The sequence below is a fragment of the Nicotiana tabacum genome, chromosome 18, assembly GCF_000715075.1.
Source record: "Nicotiana tabacum cultivar K326 chromosome 18, ASM71507v2, whole genome shotgun sequence".
Classification (NCBI taxonomy): Eukaryota; Viridiplantae; Streptophyta; class Magnoliopsida; order Solanales; family Solanaceae; genus Nicotiana; species Nicotiana tabacum.
In genome coordinates, this window is record NC_134097.1 from 19167971 (window position 1) to 19176310 (window position 8340).

Below are 8340 nucleotides of genomic sequence, written 5' to 3' on the forward strand. Positions count from 1 at the left end.
ACTTCAAACTTTGAGAGATAGTTAGTTATATGCCAAGTTTTCAAAGTGTGAGTTTTGGTTGACTTAATCACCTTTTTGGGGCATGTTGTATCAGCTGAGGGCATAAAAGTGGATCATAAGATGATTGAGGCAGTTCAAAACTAGCTTAGACCTACTTCAGCTACAGAAATTCGGCGTTTCTTAGGTATGGTGGGTCATTATTGCCGGTTCTTGGTGGCGTTTTCATCCATAACAGCCCTCATTGACTAGATTGACTCAGAAGGGTGCTCCATTTAGGTGGTTCGATGAGTGTGAGTTGAGCTTTCAGAAGCTCAAGACTGTTTTGACTACGATGCCAGTGTTAGTGTTGCCCACAGGTTCAAGATCTTATATAGTGTATTGTGATGCATCTCATATTGGGCTCAATATAGTATTGATGCAGGATGGCAGGGTGATTACATACGCATCACGACAGTTGAAGGTTCATGAGAAGAATTACCTTGTTCATGACCTAGAGTTTGCAACCACTGTTCATGCATTGAAGATTTAGAGGCATTACCTCTACGGTGTGTCATGTGAGATGTTCACGGATCATCAGAGTCTACAGTATTTGTTCAAGCAAAAGGATCTCAACTTGAGGCAGAGGAGGTGGTTGGAGTTGTTGAAAGACTATGATATCACTATTTTGTATTATCCCGGGAAGACCAATATGGTGGCCAATGACTTGAGTAGAAAGGCTGTGAGTATGGTAGCCTTGCGTATATTCCAGTTAGGGAGAGGCCGTTAGCATCAGATGTTCAGGCTTTGGCCAACCAGTTCTTGTGGTTAGATGTATTGGAGCCCAGTCATATTCTAGCTTGCACGGTCTCTCGGTCTTCTTTGTATGAGCATATCAGAGAGAATCAGTATGACGACCCCATTTTCTTGTCCTTAAGGACACGGTTCCACATGGTGGTGCCTAGCAGGTTACTATTAGAGATGATGGGGTTTTGCGAATGCAGGGTCGGATTTGTATGCCCCGTGTGGATAGTCTTCGTGAGTTGATTCTTGAGGAGGCCCACTGTTCCCTGTATTCCATTCATCCGGGTTCCACCAAGATATATCAAGACTTGCGACAGCATTATTGGTGGAGGAAAATTAAGAAAGATACAGTTGCATATGTAGCTTGGTGTTTGAATTGTCAGAAAGTAAAGTATGAGCATCAGGGGCCTAGTGGTTTGCTCCAGAGGTTGGAGATTCCTTAGTGAAAGTGGGAGCGTGTTACCATGGATTTTGTTGTTGCGCTCCCACAGATTCAGAAGAAGTTCAATGCAATATGGGTCATTGTGGATAGTTTGACCAGGTTGGCACATTTCATTCTAGTGGTAGTTACCTATTCTTCAGAGCGGTTGGCTGAGATATATATATGCGAGATCATTCGTTTTCACGGTGTACCCGTGTCTATCATTTCTGATCGAGGTATGCAGTTCACCTCGCACATCTGGAGAGTCGTACAGTGTGAGTTAGGGACACGAGTTGAGTTGAGTACAACATTTCAACTGCCGATAGACAGATAGTCCGAGCGTACCATTTGGATATTGGAGGATATGCTTCACGATTATTCAGATGGCTCCCTATGAGGCATTATATAAGAGGCGGTGTCGTTCGCTCATTGGTTGGTTTGAGTTGGGAAAGGCTCGATTTTTTGGTACTGATTTGGTTCAGGATGCCTTGGAAAAGGTCAAGATAATTCAGAATCGGCTTCGCACAACTCGGTTTAGGCAGAAGAGTTGTGCCGATCATAGAGATCGTAATTTGGAATTCATGGTTAGAGAGAGGGTATTGCTCTAGGTATCACTAGAGCCCTAGGTATATCAGACCTTTTGAGATTCTTGAGAGAGTGCGTGAGGTGGCTTACAGGTTGGTATTGCCACCTAGAGTATTAGCAGTCCGTTCGGTGTTCCATGTCTCCGTGCTCTGGAAGTATCACAATGATCTGTCTCATGTGTTAGATTTTTTCTCAGTCCAGTTGAACAAGGATTTGACTTATGAGTAGGAGCCGGTGGCTATTCTAGCTCAACAGGTCCAAAAGTTAATATCTAAGAGTTATCCTTTAGTTAGAGTGCAGTGGAGAGATTAGTCAATCGTGGCAACCACGTGGGTGTCTGAGTTCGACATGCGGAGTAGATATCCATACCTTTTCACCAGCCCAGGTACCTTTCTATGTCTGTTCGAGGATGAACATTTGTTGTAGAAGTGGAGAATATGATGATCTGATAGGTAATTTTGAGTTTTAACCTTCATTTTTGTGTACCGAGACCTTGAATAGATCCGTTTATCCTTCCTCGATTTACATGCGAAGTTCGTGTCTTTTTCGAAAAACAATTATGTGAAAAATTGAAGAAATGTGAATTTTAAACCTTAAAAATGATTTGAGTTAATTACGGTCAACATTTTGGGTAAACAGATTCATATCAGTGTTTTGATGGTCTCTGTAGGTTCGTATCACTGGGAGTATGCCCGAAATCGAATTCGAAAGTCCCTAACTTGATTTAACGTGATTTATTGAAAACTAGTAACTTGAAGGTTTAAAGAATTCTTAAGTATGACCGTAGGTTGACTTCATTGCTACAAGGTTCGGATTGTAGTTCCAGAACTTGGAATATGTTCATTTTACTATTTATGACTTGTCTGCAAAATTTGGTGCAATACGGAGTTGATTTGACGTGATTCGGATATCTAGTTGTAAATTTCAATGTTCTTAAGATTCTCTGAAAATTTCATATATTTTGATATTCGATTCGTGGTTCTAGGTGTTATTTCGATGTTTTGATCGTACGAGCGAGTTCATATGCTATTATTTCATTTGTGTGAATGTTTGGTTTGGAGCCCGAAGGGCTAGTGTGAGTTTTGGATGCTTAGCGGAATGATTTATGGCTTAGAGAGAATTCTGGTGCATCAGGCCTGCAGGTCTCGCATTTGCGACAACCTATTCGCAAATGCTAGGTCAGGCTCGCATATGTGATTTTTGTGGGGGCTAGGTCATCTTCGCTTTTGCGAAGTTAAGTCCGCAGATGCGATGATGGGTATGTTCGCATTTGTGAGTTTTGTGTCACATTTTCGACTCTAAGAAAAATGGGGCGGACTCGCATTTGCGAGCTTATATTCCGTATTTTGCGATAATTTCATCATTTGCGATAATATCAGGCTCATAGACTTTTCCGCTTTGGAGAAGAGTTGATCACTTTTGCGATCATCGCAATTGCGAACTATGTTTCGCAATTGCGATATCTGCAGCTGGGTATAAGAGGGGAAAATCGTTACACCATTTCTCAACCCTAAACATTCTAGTGGCGATATTTCAAGAGGAATTTCTTCCCAAAAACATTAGTAAGCAACTTTAATCTATTTCTTTTCAATTACCCATTGTATTTCATGAGATTTCAATATCAAAATTTGAATTTTCATAGTAGAAATTAGGGATTTATGTTGAAATTGAGGATTTTAGAGGAATTGAGATTTACACCTCAAATTGAGGTCGGATTTCGAAATTAATCACATATTTGGGCTCGGGGTTGATGGATAATTGGGTTTTGGTGCGAATCATGGGTTTTAACCAAGCGGGCTCAGGGTTGACGTTTTCCAAAATCATTAAATATTGAATCTTTTTCAATTATGGGTAGTTTCTAAAGCTTATTTTGAATTGTTTGAATTATACTTGGTTAGATTTGACTTATTTGGAGGCGAATTTTAGAGGAAAGGCCCCGGTTGAGCTTTGATTTGATTATTGAGTGAGGTAAGTGCTATGGTTAACCTTGACCTAAGGGATTAGGACTTGTTAGTCTATTTGCTACGTGTATAATGTGTGGGAACAACATATACGTGAGGTGACGAGTACTTATGCATTGTTGTTGGGTTAAAGCATACGGGTTGAACTTGTTTCTTCTTGTTTTATTGCATTATTAATTGTGATATACATGCTAAGGTTGGGTTATTACTTCTTTGAGTTTTCCTTCCGTAATTATTGCTTATTTCATAGTTGTTGAGTATTTTGGAAGTTGAAGTTTAGTGTCTTGGCATCATATTTGACATTAAAGACATTCCCCCATTATTTATTTCCGGAATTCATATTACCTTCATTACATGGTTAGGAAGAGTGTAAAAGTATGAAGGGTGATGTCTTTCCATTGCATCTGTCTCATTTATTGATTAATGCATAGTGAGGAAGAGAGTAAAAGCATGAAGGGTGATGTCGTTCCATTTATCTCATTTATTCATTATTATATGGTGAGGAAGAGAGTAAAAGCACGAACGGTGATACCATGCCATTTATCTTATTTATTCATTGTTACATGGTGAGGTTGACAGTAAAAGCACGAAGGGTGATTCCGTGCCATTTTATTTCACTTATGTCATCATTTCATGGTAAGGACGAGAGTAAAAGCATGAAGGGTGTTGCCATGCCATTTTCATATCATTGGTTTATCTGATTTCATTAGTTGATGATTGATTTGGCCATTACGTGATTTCATACCTGTCATAGTTATTATATTTTTTTTCCCTTTTTTCATGTCTCTTCCCAGCTTGTACATGGTTATTTTCTGTTATTGTTACTGCTTCATATATACTTGTACATGTTTATTTACGTAGGTGTCCTGTCATAGCCTCGTCACTGCCTCGTCGAGGTTAGGCTCGACACTTATAGAGTACATTAGGTTGGTTACTCATACTATACTCCTGCACTTCTTATCCACATCTTGGTATTGGTCTCAGTGGTGTGTGATGTGCGTCAACTCGGGTCATTGCATACGGATACTTGAGATAGATATGCTGGCATCCGCAGACCTTGAAGTCCCCTTCCTCTTCCCTCTTTTACTATTCATTTCCCTCAAAATAGTTGTATTTATTTTAGACTCTGTTTGTAGAACTTTTAGTTGCTCGTGTACTCGTGACTCCGAATCTTTGGGAGTAGATTTTATCATATGACTTATGTTAGTACTATGTCAGATTGGGTTTTATTTCTGGTTGATTATCATCTTTTTTGTTTAAATTGTTAAAAATTGGCTATTTAACTATCTCACGTCGGCTTTCCCAACAAGTGGATGTTAGGCGCCATCACGGCCCCAAGGTTAGGATTCCGAGTTGTGACATAAGTCGTCTATTTTTTAAGGCAAAGGGCGCTCCATCCTCCTAACTCTTTCCACTTATCGCAATTAAATCTTAAACCCCTTATGTTTAGTCTAATCATCCGCTAGAAGAATTCCATTCCCGTTCGATGGATAAAGAACTTCTTTCGGGTGTTCGGCTTCCCCCTTTTATTTTCTACTTTTTCTCTCTCCTTCTATTTATGCTTCCACCCGGGCTTTTCTTGTTAGACAACTAAATGCACCTCGAGGCATTGCCGAGGAATTGGGGGATCTTCTCGAGCACAAGATAGGTAATTGAGAGATAGAGCTAGCCTATTCGTTATGAGAAATCAATGATCCATGCCAAATAGACCGACGAACTACGTTGGAAAATAGACCTTATTTCTTTGATTTGAAGCAAGAGTTTTTGAAAGTAACCATTCTATTTAATTCGCTTTCGGAAAATTTGTTGGTCACAAATTAGTTCATTCTGTTCCACCAGTGGCCTCAACTCAAAGGCACGGATTCATTTCTCTGGTCGTGAAAATGCTCAGTCACCCGCTCATATTCGATAATGATATCGTCGCCGAGGATAGAGTATCGTGTAAAAGGAACTCCTAGCTATACTTGGACTTCTACGAACCAAATCACCAAATGGTGAGTTAATGCGAAAGCAGGCCAAGCTCCGTACAATCCCAACGGGACTCTACATAAGGGAATAGCATTCTGAGGAACTCAAAATATCCACAGCTATTGTCAAGCTTGGGCTTACTAAAGAATAACCCAATTGAGACCATGGACATACCTTGATAAAACAGTGATGATATGGTAAACCCTAAATATGTGTCTTTTCGATGGGGGAAAAGGCCACACTAGTCGTCTGAGTGTGTGGTGTGTAGTGGGTGCGTCTTAGTGTCTTCTTACTACAAAAAAAATGAGAAAATATATGATTCTCATTCTCAAAACTCCACTTTTTTTCTCTTTCAAATGAGGAGGATTGGTGATGGCAGTTCTGGCAAATTTCAAGGAAGAATGGTTTGCTTGTTAGGCTTTATGTATTTTCTTTTTTATGACCCACATATGCACGGTGATCCTACCCCACCTTTTTTTATTGAATTCATAAATTTGGCTAAGAAGTAAGCCCCATAACCCAAAACAGCAAAGAACAAATAGAATTTGCTACAAAGCCGGCTAACATGGGTATTCCTATATATGAGAACATAGTAATGGAGAAGGTAATAGCCAGGATGCCTCCAAAGTGCCGAGGGTCTAACCGTCATATTCTTAATATGTTGTGCCTTTCTACATACTTTCGGAGAGAGCAAGCTGGCATGGGGGCAAGGGCAATAACATCCGAGCAACACAATCCCTAGAAATCAGTAGGGCATGGATTTCTCTCCTTTGATATAGGTTGTCCTGTATCGTTAGGTCCTAAGAATCCAAAGGATACAAGCTTATCAAGACTTAGTTGGAAAGCTTTGTTTGTAAAGTCTCTTTCAGCTCAGGTCTTGAATCATTTGATTTGGAAAAAATTTGGTCGGAGAAAGACCCTAGAGAAGCTCTCCTGTCAAGTCTTGAATCCATATTCTTTGGGGATGTAAGTTTGGTTTTTCTTTTGTACGAGATAAAATAGACGCTACAAAATCTTCTCTGCTGAGCCTTTTCTTATCTCCTCTACAAAAAGCTTTGTCAGCCTAACACTCCAAACAGATGATGTCTCGACGTTCTCCTGGTGTGTATATGATGAGACTCGCACGTACGGCAATGATGGGGGTTTGTGTCTATACGTGTAGTGTGGTGCTTAGGCTTACCCACCTTATTTGTTCCATGATATATGGGTCACCTCCTACCCGAGAGAACATAGGGTCAAACCAAGCCTTGACCCGCCTAAATGAAATTCATATCTCCTTCATATGGTTGAGAAGGGAGGGGAATTGGACTCTACCCCCTACCTCTCTCTAAGTAAAGGTAAGATTCTTAGCCATGTAGATGACTCAAGGTTTTACCACTGCAGGGCCAGTTTCCATTCTCCCATTACTCAAGTGGTCCATTGTCGCTAACCTTTCTTTGGTTTCTTTTATGAACTCCACTGATCGTCCATGGATTATAGGGGCTTTTATTTTATATAAATAAACAATTTTCCGCCCACTCACATTTTCTTTATCGAATTTTTCTAGGCAGATAGGACAACTCTGTCTTGTTCTTGGCCATGGATCGCTGCCTATTTAGTTAGATATTTTGTTTTGATTCCAGAATAGAACTGAGATCCTGGCCTCCTCCCTTGAAAGCTCCTGGTGCTGCAACTATTACCGGTAAGTTGTGTCGGATCAGCATCGTTGTTAAAATAAACTGAAAAAGTAACTAAGCCAGATGTTTCGCGAACCATATTCAACTTTAAGGCATTTCGTTGTACTTTAATAACCCTCGTGAAGAGGCCACAATTGCCTATACATCATTTTAACTTTCTAGTAGAGTCCACTTTAGTTATCGCTATACCCTCTCTAGACAAACTAGAAGTCTCAAGGATGTTTTGTAGAGCCCTTATTCTGTTATAAGACTTAGATAACACGCCAGGTTCACATAAGAAAAAGTTCACGTAGAAAAAAGAGATTAGACTAGTCATTCCACTAGTAGCATCTACGAGGCTCCCACTTTGGTACCATCTCCTTTCTACCAGTCGAGCTGCGGTCGATTTTACCTACTAATAGATTTGATCCAATGACTTTTGTTGATACCCAATTTTTTCCTATATATTTCCAATATACAAAATACCTTTCAAAATGGTACATATATATATATATATATATATATATATATATATATATATATATATGCATATGTAAGCATATCCAAATATTTTATTATTTTTTCATAATTTTTTAAGGTTTTTAAATCAATTTATTTCCCTCTTTTATCCATAAAACCCCCAATAATTGTTTTCAAAATTATTATTTTGGTAATTCCTTTATTTTACTTTTATATTTATGTTAAAATATAGCTAATATAATTTTTTCATATTCTTATAAATTTATTTAGTATTTTTAAAGCTAAATTGCATATAATTGCAATATTAGCCTCTTTTAAGATTTAATTGCATTTATTTTCATAAAAATTAAGTCCAGTATTTTTAAATTGTTAATTATATGTTATAAATTGTTTTAGTGCTTTTATTTTATTTCCATAAATTAATTTATTATTTTTATAATCTTAAAAGGGAAAAATGTTATTTAAATGATAGCCCAATTTTATTTCAACT